We start from the raw sequence: 12,853 nt of genomic DNA, 5'->3' as shown, positions 1-12,853 counted from the left end.
TAAGCCACAATAGCAAATAACATCTGTTAAAAATTAGCTATTATAGTTAATAATCAGCTATTATTATATTTCCATGTTAACATGATATTAAAACAAAGAGAACAGATTCTATATAGTTCATAGAAACAATTCCAAGAATATAATGATGTCCCCTTCCCCCTTCCCTCCTTCTTTCTTGTCCTTTCTCCCTTCTTCCTCCCTTTCTTTCACCTTTCCCTCTCCCTCCCTCCCTCCCTCCCTTCCTCCCTCCCTCCCTCCCTCCCTCCTTCCTTCCCTTCCTTTCCCTTCCTTCCTTCTCTTTTGAGATAACATATTTTAGTTTACCTTATAATCAAAGGCTTAGGGCTCCACTAAATAGTTAATCAAATAAAAGGCCATAGTTGAGGCCAGTGCTATGGCACAGCAGGTTAAAGCACCGTCCTCCAGCACTGGCATTCCATATGGGTGCCGGTTTTAGTCCTGGCTGCTCTACTTCCCATTTGACTCCCTGCTAATGGCCTGGGAAGGCAGCAGAGGATGGCCCCAGTCCTTGGGCCCCTGCACCCACATGGGAGACCCAGAGGAAGCTCCTGGCTCCTGGCTTCAGATTGGCTCAGCTCTGGCCATTGAAGCCATTTGGGGAGTGGACCAGTGGATGGAAGACCTCTCTTTCTTTGTGTCTCTACTGCTCTCCCTAAATCTATATTTCAAATAAATAAAATAAATCTTTTTAGAAAAAAAGACCCTAGTTTAGTGGGAATATAAACAAGGACTGTACCCAATCATCAAATGAAAAGATGCTCATTTCACTATTATACAGTCAATATTAAAATAATTATAAATCATATTCTTAACCATTGGTTTGAAAAAGATAAACAATAAAGTTTTACAAAACTATATTTGCACCAATGCTGATACACAGACATTTATTTCTTTTTTTGCTTTTTTTCTTTTTTAATTTTAGCTCCCATATATAAGGGAGAGCATGCAGTTTTTGTCTTTCTGTTCCCAGCTTTTTTCACTCAACGTGATTTCTTCCAGTTGCATTCATTTTGCTGCACATGGTAGAATTTCTTTCATTTTTATAGTTGAATAACATCACACATTTTCTTTACCCATTGGTGTGAGGGTGGACACTGGTTAATTCCAAATTTTGGCTATTGTAAGCAATGTGCTATAAACACGCAGGCGCAGTGCAGGCATCTCTTTGATACAGCGTGTTCATGCTGTTGGGCATATACCCAGTAGGGGGGTTGCTGGATCACATAACAAGTCTACCAGGTTTTTAAGAACTTTCCATACTGCTTCCCACTGTGGCTGCACTAATTTACATCTCCAACAACAGCATATAAGAATCCCCCTTTCTTCACATCCTTGCTGTCTATATAGGAACATATCATCTGCCCACAGGAGTAATTTGACATCCTTCTTCCCTATTTTGGTGTCTTCTGTTTCTTTATCTCTCCTAATTGCCCTAAGACTTCCAGACTATGTTAAATAACAGCAGTAAGAGTGGATATCCTTGTCTGGCTCCAGATCTTAGAGGAAAAAATTCAACTTTCCCCCATTCAATACGATTTGGACATGGGTTTGTAATTCATTGTGGTTATTATGTTGCACTCTGTTCCTTCTCTATCTATTTTTCAAAGTTTTTAAAATCATGAATGAATGTTGAATTTAGTCAAATTATTTTTCTGAATCTATTCAGATGATCACATGATTTTCATACTTCATTCTGGTGATGTGATATATTATATTTATTGATTTGCATGCATTGGACTATCCTTAGGATAAGTCCCACTTGATCATGAAGAATGGTCTTTTCTTGTGCTGTTAGATTTGCTTTCCCAGTAGTTTGTTGAGAATTTTTGGATCTCAGGATTTTTGTATCAATTGGATATTGGTCTATAGTTTTCATTTTTTTATAATGATTTTGTCTGGTTTTGGAATGGAAGGAATTCTGTCAGCATCATGAAATAAGTTTGGATAGTTTCCTCACTTTTGACTTTTTGGACTAGTTTGAGAAGAATTGGTGCTAGTCTTTTTTAAAAGTTTGGTAGAATTCAGTGGTGAAATCATTTTGACCTGGGATTTTTTTTTAAAATACTGACTCAAAGATTATTCATTCATCTTTTCAGGTTTTCTATGTTTCCCTGGCTCAAATTTGTGAGTTATATATATTCAAAAAGTTATCCCATTCTTTTAAATTTTCCAATTTTTTAGCATGTAGTTGTTCATAACAATCCCTAATGATCCTTTGTAATACTTTGGTACCAGTTGTAGTGTCTTATATTTTCATTTATGATTTTATTTATTTAAGTCTTCTCTTTTTTTATAAGTCTATCTAAGGTTTTTGAAATTTTGAAGATGTAAAATCTTTCATGAGTTTGCTTGTTATCATTGTGCAGGGGTCATGCTAATTTTCTCCGCATCATTCCGATCATAGTATATGTACCGACAAAGCATGGCCAACATGAATTTTTATATAAGTAATTCATGAATTGAGGTCCATATATTCTTTTAAATATTTTTAAAAGATTTTTATTTATTTATTTGACAGGTAGAGTTACAGACAGTGAAAGAGAGAGAGACAGAGAGAAAGGTCTTCCTTCCATTGGTTCACTCCCCAAAAGACCACTATGGCTGGAGCTATGCTGATCCAAAGCCAGGAGCCAGGTGCTTCTTCCTGGTCTCCCATGTGGGTGCAGGGGCCCAAACACTTGGGCCATCCTCCACTGCCTTTCCAGGCCACAGCAGAGAGCTAGACTGGAAGAGGAGTAGCCGGGGCTAGAACCCGGTGCCCATATGGGATGGGGGTACCACAGGCAGAGGATTAACCTAGTGTACCATGGCACTGGCCCCAAGGTCCATATATTCTACTAAGATTAAAAACTTTGCCTGCCTTGTCCACAGCTCATTCTAAGACACATTATGGGGCTGGCGCCACGGCTCAATGGGCTAATCCTCCACCTGCAGCGCTGGCACACCGGGTTCTAGTCCCGGTTGGGGCACCGGATTATGTCCCGGTTGCCCCTCTTTCAGGCCAGCTCTCTGCTGTGACCCAGGAGTGCAGTGGAGGATGGCCCAAGTCCTTGGGCCCTGCACCCCATGGGAGACCAGGAGAAGCACCTGGCTCCTGCCTTTGGATCAGCGCAGTGTGCCGACCGCAGCACGCTGGCTGCGGCGGCCATTGGAGGGTGAACTAACGGCAAAAAGGAAGACCTTTCTCTCTGTCTCTCTCACTGTCCACTCTGCCTGTCAAAAAAAAAAAAAAAAAAAAGAGACACATTATGACATATTCCTCATCAGAAAAACTCCAAATTAATGCAATTTCATTCTGTGTTCTCTGTTGAAGACTGAGGAATGACATTCGTAGTAAATCATGGCACCAAATGCAAGTTTGGTCTTAGTTTAACACTTCATTAAAAAAAAGAAGACCGGGGCCGGCGCCGCGGCTCACTAGGCTAATCCTCCGCCTAGCGGCGCCAGCACACCGGGTTCTAGTCCCGGTCAGGCCGCCGGATTCTGTCCCGGTTGCCCCTCCTCCAGGCCAGCTCTCTGCTGTGGCCAGGGAGTGCAGTGGAGGATGGCCCAGGTGCTTGGGCCCTGCACCCCATGGGAGACCAGGAAAAGCACCTGGCTCCTGGCTCCTGCCATCGGATCAGCGCGGTGCGCCGGCCGCAGCGCGCCGGCCGTGGTGGCCATTGGAGGGTGAACCAACGGCAAAGGAAGACCTTTCTCTCTGTCTCTCTCTCTCTCACTGTCCACTCTGCCTGTCAAAAAAAAAAAAAAAAGAAGACCGAAGACTTTACAAAATTTACTTGAAAAAATGATAAAAAGACACAGGACATTAATTATAATTTGCTTCATGAAGCATCAGTTGCTTGCATATCATCTGATAGTCCACAGAAACTCACAGAGACAACAGCTCTAGTTGCATATAAATGGGGAACTTACAAAGATGAAACAGGATGTGGTGAGCATTGTGTACCTTGTAGAGTTGCATAACTGTCCAGGATCAGTGTCATATTAGACACAAAAGTCAGAACCAACTACTTTGTCATCAGGAAAATTATCCTGAAAGAGAGAGAGAGGGAGGGAAGGAGGGTGGGAGGAGAGCAACACTGACCTTTAGCTCACAAAGGAAGATGATGGATTCTAAATCTCTCACCTCACAGAATGGAGAAGTAAGTACCTACCTAGTGGCAGCAACAAGCTCACAATCCAAGTCTTCCACAGTCTAATCAATGCTCTTTCCATCCTGCCATGCTCCTAGGGCTGGTAAAAGAAGCCAAAGGTTATCTGGAAATAAGGAGGAAGACCATCTTGATTTTTTTTTTTACAAATAAAAATGCATGAATTTTATTTTATTTTTTGGCAGCAACAAGCTCACAATCCAAGTCTTCCACAGTCTAATCAATGCTCTTTCCATCCTGCCATGCTCCTAGGGCTGGTAAAAGAAGCCAAAGGTTATCTGGAAATAAGGAGGAAGACCATCTTGATTTTTTTTTTTTTACAAATAAAAATGCATGAATTTTATTTTATTTTTTTAACTTTTATTTAGTAAATATAAATTTCCAAAGTACAGCTTTTGGATTACAATGGCTTCCCCCCCCCATAACTTCCCTCCCACCCGCACCCCTGCCCAACTCCCGCTCCCTCTCCCATTCCATTCACATCAAGATTCATTTTCAATTCTCTTTATATACAGAAGATCAATTTAGTATATATTAAGTAAAGGTTTCATCAGTTTGCACCCACACAGAACATAAAGTGTAAAATACTGTTTGAGTACTAGTTATAGCGTTAATTCACATTGGACAACACATTAAGGACAGAGATCTTACATGAGGAGTAAGTACACAGTGACTCCTATTGTTGACTTAACAATTTGACACTCTTGTTTATGGCATCTGTAATCTCCCTAGGCTCTAGTCATGAGTTGCCAAGGCTATGGAAGCCTTTTGAGTTCGTCGACTTTGATCTTATTCCGACAGGTTCATAGTCAAAGTGGAAGTTCTCGCCTCCCTTCAGAGAAAGGAACCTCCTTCTTTGATGGCCCCTCTCTTTCCACTGGGATCTCACTTGCAGAGATCTTTCATTTAGGTCCTCTTTTTTTTTTTTTTTTTTCCAGAGTGTCTTGCCTAAAATACTCTCATGGACTCTTCAGCCAGATCCAAATGCCTTAAGGGCTGATTCTGAGTCAGAGTGCTATTTAGGACATCTGCCATTCTATGAGTCTGCTGTGTATCCCACTTCCCATGTTGGATTGTTCTCTCCCTTTTTTATTCTATCAGTTAGTATTAGCAGACACTAGTCTTGTTTGTGTGATCCCTTTGACACTTGATCCTATCATTATGATCAATTATGAACTGAAATTGATCATTTGGGATAGTGAGATGGCATTGGCACATGCAACCTTGATGAGATTGTATTGGAATCCCCTGGCACATTTCTGGTCTTGCCCCAAATGGTGGAGTTAGACCATCTTGATTTTAAGAAGGCTCAGAAGTTCCAAGTGAGAATGAGTAGACTACAATAGTAATGAGGTAAATAACAGAAATCATCACTTCTTGCACACTGTTGCCTTGGAAAATGGATGGCTTGCTCTGTGGAATTTTTTCTCAAGGGAAGTGGTCAGATGAACTGGTGAATAAAGATAGCAGGAGGCCAGCGCCGCGGCTCACTAGGCTAATCCTCCACCTAGCGGCGCCAGCACACCGGGTTCTAGTCCCGGTTGGGGCGCCGGATTCTGTCCTGGTTGCCCCTCTTCCAGGCCAGCTCTCTGCTGTGGCCAGGGAGTGCAGTGGAGGATGGCCCAGGTGCTTGGGCCCTGCACCCCATGGGAGACCAGGAAAAGCACCTGGCTCCTGGCTCCTGCCATCGGATCAGCGCGGTGCGCCGGCTGCAGCGCGCCGGCTGCGGCGGCCATTGGAGGGTGAACCAACGGCAAAGGAAGACCTTTCTCTTTGTCTCTCTCTCTCTCACTGTCCACTCTGCCTGTCAAAAAAATAAAATAAAATAAAAAAATAAAGATAGCAGGAGCACCGCACCACGCAGCATCCCTTTCAGAGATGTTTTGTTTGAAAACGGGTCAGGTCTCGGGCTTACAAATATGAATGAGGAACCATTGTTCTGGTGATCTGGGGAAAGGCATTTAGCTCTAAGTCTCTGATAAAGTAAAGGGAAAACACACTTCACAGGCTGGACACAATTTCTTCTTTTTTCTTTCTTTTTGGTAAAATATTTGGCCAATTGATGTCAGTAGAAAAGTAGTTAACTCTTTGTACTCACAGATGTAGGAAGAAATTAGAGTCATCTGTGCATGAATTGAGCTAAAAAGATGATCAACCTTCAATAGCATAACATTTTGTTCATGTAAAATAACCACAGAATCTCATTCTTAAATCTTTAGGTCTCTGTTTACTGTAAGATTGGCAATTGGTTGTGATGATGAAAGAAAACAGTAGAACCTACACATACATGTTGCTTTAAAGCAGACCCAATTTAAATTTAGATTTGAGCAAAATATTATAGCAGAGTGATTTTATTTCACACGTATTTATAATATTTCAAGAATCTGATGTGTTTGCACTTAATTGATTCAAGAACTTTTGAATGACATAAAATTATATATCAAAGAGAAGGTAAGATAATTATACCTATTAGAACTCAAATATATATGGTACTTCAAAAGGTTCATAGAAATAGAGAAATGGAATTAAAACATAAGTTTGCTTTGGTGCAAAAAGAATTTAAAATCCATGTATATATTAGTGATCTTCAGAAAGTTCATGGAAATGCATATTATGAAGAAACTATGCAAGAATTTCAAAAGACTTTCATACCAAAATGATTTATCATCTTTTAATTTGATGTTTCCATGAACTTTTTGAATTGTCCTCATGCAATTTATAAATTCACATTAACCCCATTCTACTGAATGTTGGAGAGTGGGCTCCCAAAATACCAATAATTGCACTGAATTCCCTAGTTTCTTTTTGTGCACTTTCAAGTTTGTCAACTATTGGGATTGACTATTTGCTTAGAGGCTGTGTTTCACCTTTGAAAAAATTGATGATACTAATTTCTGTGTTCATAAGTAAACATGTACGTTCCTCAGATCCTAATTTAAAGCATTAAGCAGAACTCTGTGAACTCAGATACTCGTTCATTATGTGAACTAAAGCAGAAGCCCTTATGCTGCCTCAGTGCAGCCTTAGTTACATCTTTGGCTAAGGCTTCCTATTTCCCATCTTCTCCTTCCTATTGTCCATTTTTTTTGGTAATTTTCTTCTGCATATTACACTGTCACATGGTTTTTCATTTTTCACCCAACTGGAATCTGTCTCCTACTGAGTATTAGCACTGTTAAAGGAGGAAAATTGTTTGTCTTTGCTTTCAAACCTCATGATACAGTACATAAGTACTCAATAAATTTTTGTTGGGTGGCTTTAACTTTGGTTAATGAGGACTGATATTTGGAAGGAAAGTTGATTTAAACATTTAACTTGGGTAGACTTTTTGCCAAACTGGAGTTCTACCCCCTAGAGGGAACAAAGTGATGCCGAGAAATGCATTTGAGATAAATTAGTAAGTAGAACTTCTAGAGTCCTGCTTTGTTGCTTTTTTTTTTTTTTTAAGATTTATTTACTTATTTGAAAGGCAGAGTGACAGAGAGGGAGGGAAGGAGGGAGAAAGAGAGATCCTACATTGCTAGCTCACTATCTAAATGGCTGCATTGACTGGGGCTGGGTCAGGCCGATGCCAGTAGTCAAGAATTTTATCCAGGATTCACATGTCGGTGGCAGAGACTCAGGTACTTGGGCCATCATCTGCTGTTTTCCCAGGCACATTAGCAAGAAGCTGAAAGAGAAGCAGAGCAGCCAGGACTTGATCAGTGTTCCTATATGGGACAGAGGCATTGCAACAGGCGGATTAATCTGCTGTGCTGCTGTGGTACTTCGCCACTCTTACTTGACTTCAGCATGGTTCCAGAGACTTGTCAGAATGAATGAAATCAGTGTATGTTTCCAAATAGACAATAAGCTTCTTGAATTTATAAATTGGATCTCAATAATATTCATATCTCTAATACCTAGTATTTGGTGGTGGTGCTAAGAAGAAAAAAGTTTGAGTTAAGCTAAACTCAAGTAAATATTAGGCATAGCCCTTAAAGATAATAAATGCTTATCAGATGCGGTTTGGATCTTCCCAGAACACAGAGAAATTCATTTACGGTCCTTAAGGAGAAGCAAATCTCTGAATCCCTGAGTTTAAAGAGACTTCTGAGGTCATCAATCCCTTCTCCTAAGAGTACAACCATCTGTTCTGTGGCCCCTGTTAACTTCCTCCAGCCCTTCAGGCTGTTAAATTCCTCCAGCTCCAAGAAGCTCAGTAACACCAAAGGCAAACATGTTCAGCTCCAAATGCCCAGAACACATTTCTCATGAACCAAAATCACTCAAGCCAGTATAGTAGTTTGTGAATTCCTATCCCCAGTTTTTTTTATTATTATTATTTTGGGGGTGTGGTGATTGGTAAGAATTTCCATTTTGGTTTATACCTGGAAATATCAGAAATGTTATAGACATTTTAACAGATTACAGTAATACTTTTAATTAATAGAGAATAGCATGAAGATAGTAATATGTATATAAATTGGGCAAAACCTCTGTCACCTTGCAGCCAAATTTCTGTGCGTGTGTGTGTTCTATGGGAAGTCCTTCCTTAATGTCGACACCAGTGTTGTGGTGCCCTGAGTCTGCCTTACTTCGTGCTTTTCTCAAATGTTTCACATCAGAATAAACTGATGGCTAGGCTTGCCACCATCCCCCGTTCCCTCAACAAGGAGAACAAGCATTGTCAGTCCCAGCTCTTTCCCTTGCACTCAATTCAGCAGCATCTCTGCCGGGAAGCCTTCCCTGAGCTGCGTACCCACTGCACCTGTGCTTTCTGCCATCCTCTGCAGTTCTGGCCCTCTGGCTTTGATTCATGCTCTGTGCGTTCACCTTGGTCACAGGACAGTTTTTTTTAACTTCCCCAGAGGCCTTTCTTCGTCAGTCTTTTCATGCATACCCTTTCCTATGCTGCTTCCTGCATTCTTGGCTGTGATTTTGTTTGTTTTGTTGCCTTTGACTGGCCACCTTGATCTTTCTTTTTTTTTTTCTTTTTTTTTCTTTTTTTTTTTTGACAGGCAGAGTGGACAGTGAGAGAGACAGAGAGAAAGGTCTTCCTTTGCCGTTGGTTCACCCTCCAATGGCCGCCGCGGCCGGCGCACTGCGGGCGCACTGCGCTGATCTGATGGCAGGAGCCGGGTACTTATCCTGGTCTCCCATGGGGTGCAGGGCCCAAGTATTTGGGCCATCCTCCACTGCACTCCCGGGCCAGAGCAGAGAGCTGGCCTGGAAGAGGGGCAACCAGGACAGAATCTGGCGCCCCGACCGGGACTAGAACCCAGTGTGCTGGCACCGCAAGGCGGAGGATTAACCTAGTGAGCCACGGCGCCGGCCTGATCTTTGTTTATTTGGAGTTTAACTCTGCATGCCTGAGACTTTGATACACTGTCTTTATATGTCCTTAGGTGTAACAGCTTTTAGGCCTTCCTTCATGGAGTGTGAGAATTTTGCTGTTTTGAAGTGACTGTCAGAGTGTTTCCTCTTCATGGTCTAGGACATCAGGTTATGTGAACTTGCATCTGTAGCTTTAAAAAGCCATTGAGAAAGCAGGATGACTCCTTAAGCCCTTCTCTTATGGGCTATTTCCATAGACTACCTCTGGAGGGTTCTGCAGGTATGCAGTGAATACCTAGTTCCATGCCTGTAGAGTATTTGTTAGAGAAATTTCAAGCCTCATGATGTTTCCGGGAGCTCTGCCGGAAGAACTTGCTGATTTTGTATCTCGCTGTTCCATCAGTTGCTGAGAGAGAGGTGTTAAGGTCTCCAACTCTGCGTCACTTTCTTCTTTCCGTTCTGAAAGTTTTTGCTTCACGTATTTTGCAGCCCTGTTGTGTAGTGCATACATATTTAGGATTGCTCATATCCCTTTTATCACTATATAGTTTCATTCTATGCCTCTAATATTTCTCTTGTTCTGACATCTGCTCTGTATGACCCTAATATAGTCATTCTTGCTTTTCTTTGCCTAATGTTGGTAATAATTTCTCCTTCCTTCTGTTGTCAAACTATTTCGTCACATTTATATTTGAGGTAAGTTTCTTACTGACAGCAAACAAATGGGTCATGTTTTAATTAGTCCACTTAGTTAATCTTTCTTTTTGCTCAGATATTTGGACATTTATATTTAATGAAACCACTAATGTCTGTTAGGGCTTAAACCAGGTTTGTTTCATCTTCTTTAATTTCATTTTTGCATTCTTTTTCTTTCCTGCTTGAAGGTTATTTGAACATTTTTCAGAATTCTATAATGTTTCTAAGTGTATTTCTTTTTACAACTTATCTAGCAGTTGCTCTAGATATTACAATATTATTTTACCAGTTTGAGTGAAGTATAGAAAGTTAACTTCACATTATACCCTCTAATGCTGCACAATTTAGTATATAATTATTTTAAATATTTTCTCTATATGCTTTTCAAATCACATAAATGTTATGGTTTTGTGCTTCAACTATAAAAATAATTATAAAATTTAAAAGAATGTGGAAATCCTATCATATTTATCCATTTTTGCTTACTGTGCTTTTTTTCCCTTCCTTCCTGATGTTCCAAGTTTCCTTCTTTTATCATCCCCTTCTATTTAGCAAATTTCTTGTACAGTAGGCCTGCTAGAGATAAATTCTCAGTTTCTTTTCATCAGGGAATGCCTTGATTTTTCTTTATCTTTGAAGGATATTTTCAACCAGGTTTGGGATTCTGGGTTAGCAAAGGCTTCATGTTGTTTATATGGTTTTGGCACTTACCACAGGCACCCACGGTGTTTGATAAGAAGTCCACTGTCATTAGAATTGTTTGTCCTCTTGGAAGTCCAATTAGGATTTGTATCATTGTGGATTTCTTCAGGTTTATCCTATTTAGTGCTTACTCAGCTCTTGAATCTGTAGGTCTATGTCTTGTCAAATTTTGGAAATTTAAAGCCCCATTTCTTTCTTGCCTTCTTTCTCCTCTCCTTTTGACATTCCAATGACGTGAATGATAACTCTTTTGTGATAGTCCCACACACCCTTAAAGCTAGGTTCTGTCTTTTCCTGAGTCTATTCTCTCTGCTTGGTAATTTCTGCTGTTCTACCTTCCAGTTCACTGTTTCTGAACTCACGCAACTGAGGTTCTTGTTTCAGTTGTTATATTTTTCACATGGGATAAAAGAACTTTCTAATCCAACCCCTGCCTTGTTTATGCCACTTCCTCTAGGCCTGTTAGTGTTTTAGAAGCCTCTGTCCACAGCAGACTAGAATTAGCCTCATTGCTTCATCCTGGAGTAGTTGGGTTTCTAGACCCCAGTGCTTTTGTAGGTGTTCCAAAATATTCCTGATTCCAGTTAACGTTTCCTTAAATTCCAGGAACTGATCTTTCTGATAAGAATCATCCTATGTAGTTAATCATATTGCCCCATGTAAAATAAGCCCCTTCTTTATTGCTTGATCCTGTTTATCATCTCCAAAAACATGTGAATATGTAAATAATATGGAGGCTATGGAGGGGAACGGGGGAGAAGGAAAGAAAGAACTCTTCTGAAAACTTAGCAATTATACACTCCCAAGTCTTCTTGCAGTAAAGGCTTTTTTTTTTTTTTTTTTTAACCAAGAAGCCTTGTTTTACTTACCTGGAAACCCTATTATTCACTTATTTAAAATTTTTGTTTCCTTTTCATTTAACAAGGTCATCACAACAACAACAAAAATATTGGAGTATTATTTCATCTAAATTGTAATACTATTAACCTTGAGCTCACAAGTGAAATATGCTAAAGTATTTATGGCAGTGTCATGGTTTATTTGTTACTGAGATCCTTTTTGCAGTAACTCCAATAATTAAATCTCCAAAAGGGCTTAGGAAGCTGCCTTGGAGATCATCTTTTATTATCACTATCTAAAAAAAAAAAAATGGAAGCACTGTATACATATATTTTTCCCTTTAAAACATTAGAGTTTGTAACGAAAAGGGGAGCAGAACAGAGAGGAGACAGTATACAAACTTATAGCCAAAATGAATTTATTCAAGAAGAAAAGTAAGTTCGCAGAGGTGGCCCAGTGCCAGCATACACACAGACCGAACACGTGGCAGTGGGCACAGCCTTTCCAGCAGCCTCAGTCTTATATACCTTAGGGTGAGCTACGGGTCTGGAGAGGAGGGCAGTGGGGGGAGCCGAGCTAGTTTGTACAACTTTTCGGTGGGCTTTCAAACTTGGAAAAGAATGCAGATTGTGGGATGAGGAAGAATACAGAGCATGGGACTGAACTGGTCTCTGGAAAGTAGACAGAGGTAGAGGAGTAAAGGGAATCTCTTCTGCTTTCAGACAAGGACCTAAAATGCCTGAGGATCGTATCCTTGCTCCATCAGAATTTCTTAATGAAATAATGTCCAAGTACTGTTGCTATATCACAAGTTGTACCCAAAAGACATGAGCACATTATATCAAACAGATACCTGTACAACCGTGTTTACAGTAGCGATATTCACAGCAGCCAAAATATGGAATCAACCAAGGTGTTCATCAGATGTATGGATAAAGAAAACAGGATAAGATAAAGAAATGGTATAAAAAATGGATAAAGATGTAAGGATAAAGAAAAATATATATATATATTTGTATAAACATTCACATATATAGTGGAATATTATTCAGCTATAAAAAAGAATGAAATTCTGTCATTTGCAACAGAATGGCTGCAACTGGAGGACACCATGTTAAGTGAAA

The 12,853-nt window shown here is 40.2% G+C and overlaps 1 protein-coding gene and 1 non-coding gene across 12 annotated transcripts in view; one reads left to right on the top strand and one right to left on the bottom strand.

Annotated features, from left to right (window-relative positions):
- The window catches only part of SGIP1 (SH3GL interacting endocytic adaptor 1), a 246,346-nt gene that overhangs the window by 63,378 nt on the left and 170,115 nt on the right, over positions 1–12,853 (top strand). The gene's annotated exons all lie outside the window — the stretch shown is intronic.
- On the bottom strand, positions 2,343–2,445 carry LOC127493805 (U6 spliceosomal RNA). The gene has a single exon (XR_007924346.1). It is a non-coding gene; the product is annotated as a U6 spliceosomal RNA (small nuclear RNA).

Source organism: Oryctolagus cuniculus, chromosome 7, assembly GCF_964237555.1.
Source record: "Oryctolagus cuniculus chromosome 7, mOryCun1.1, whole genome shotgun sequence".
Lineage (NCBI taxonomy): Eukaryota > Metazoa > Chordata > Mammalia > Lagomorpha > Leporidae > Oryctolagus > Oryctolagus cuniculus.
Note: the sequence above shows the minus strand (reverse complement) of the source record. Positions and strands in the feature narration are given on the sequence as shown.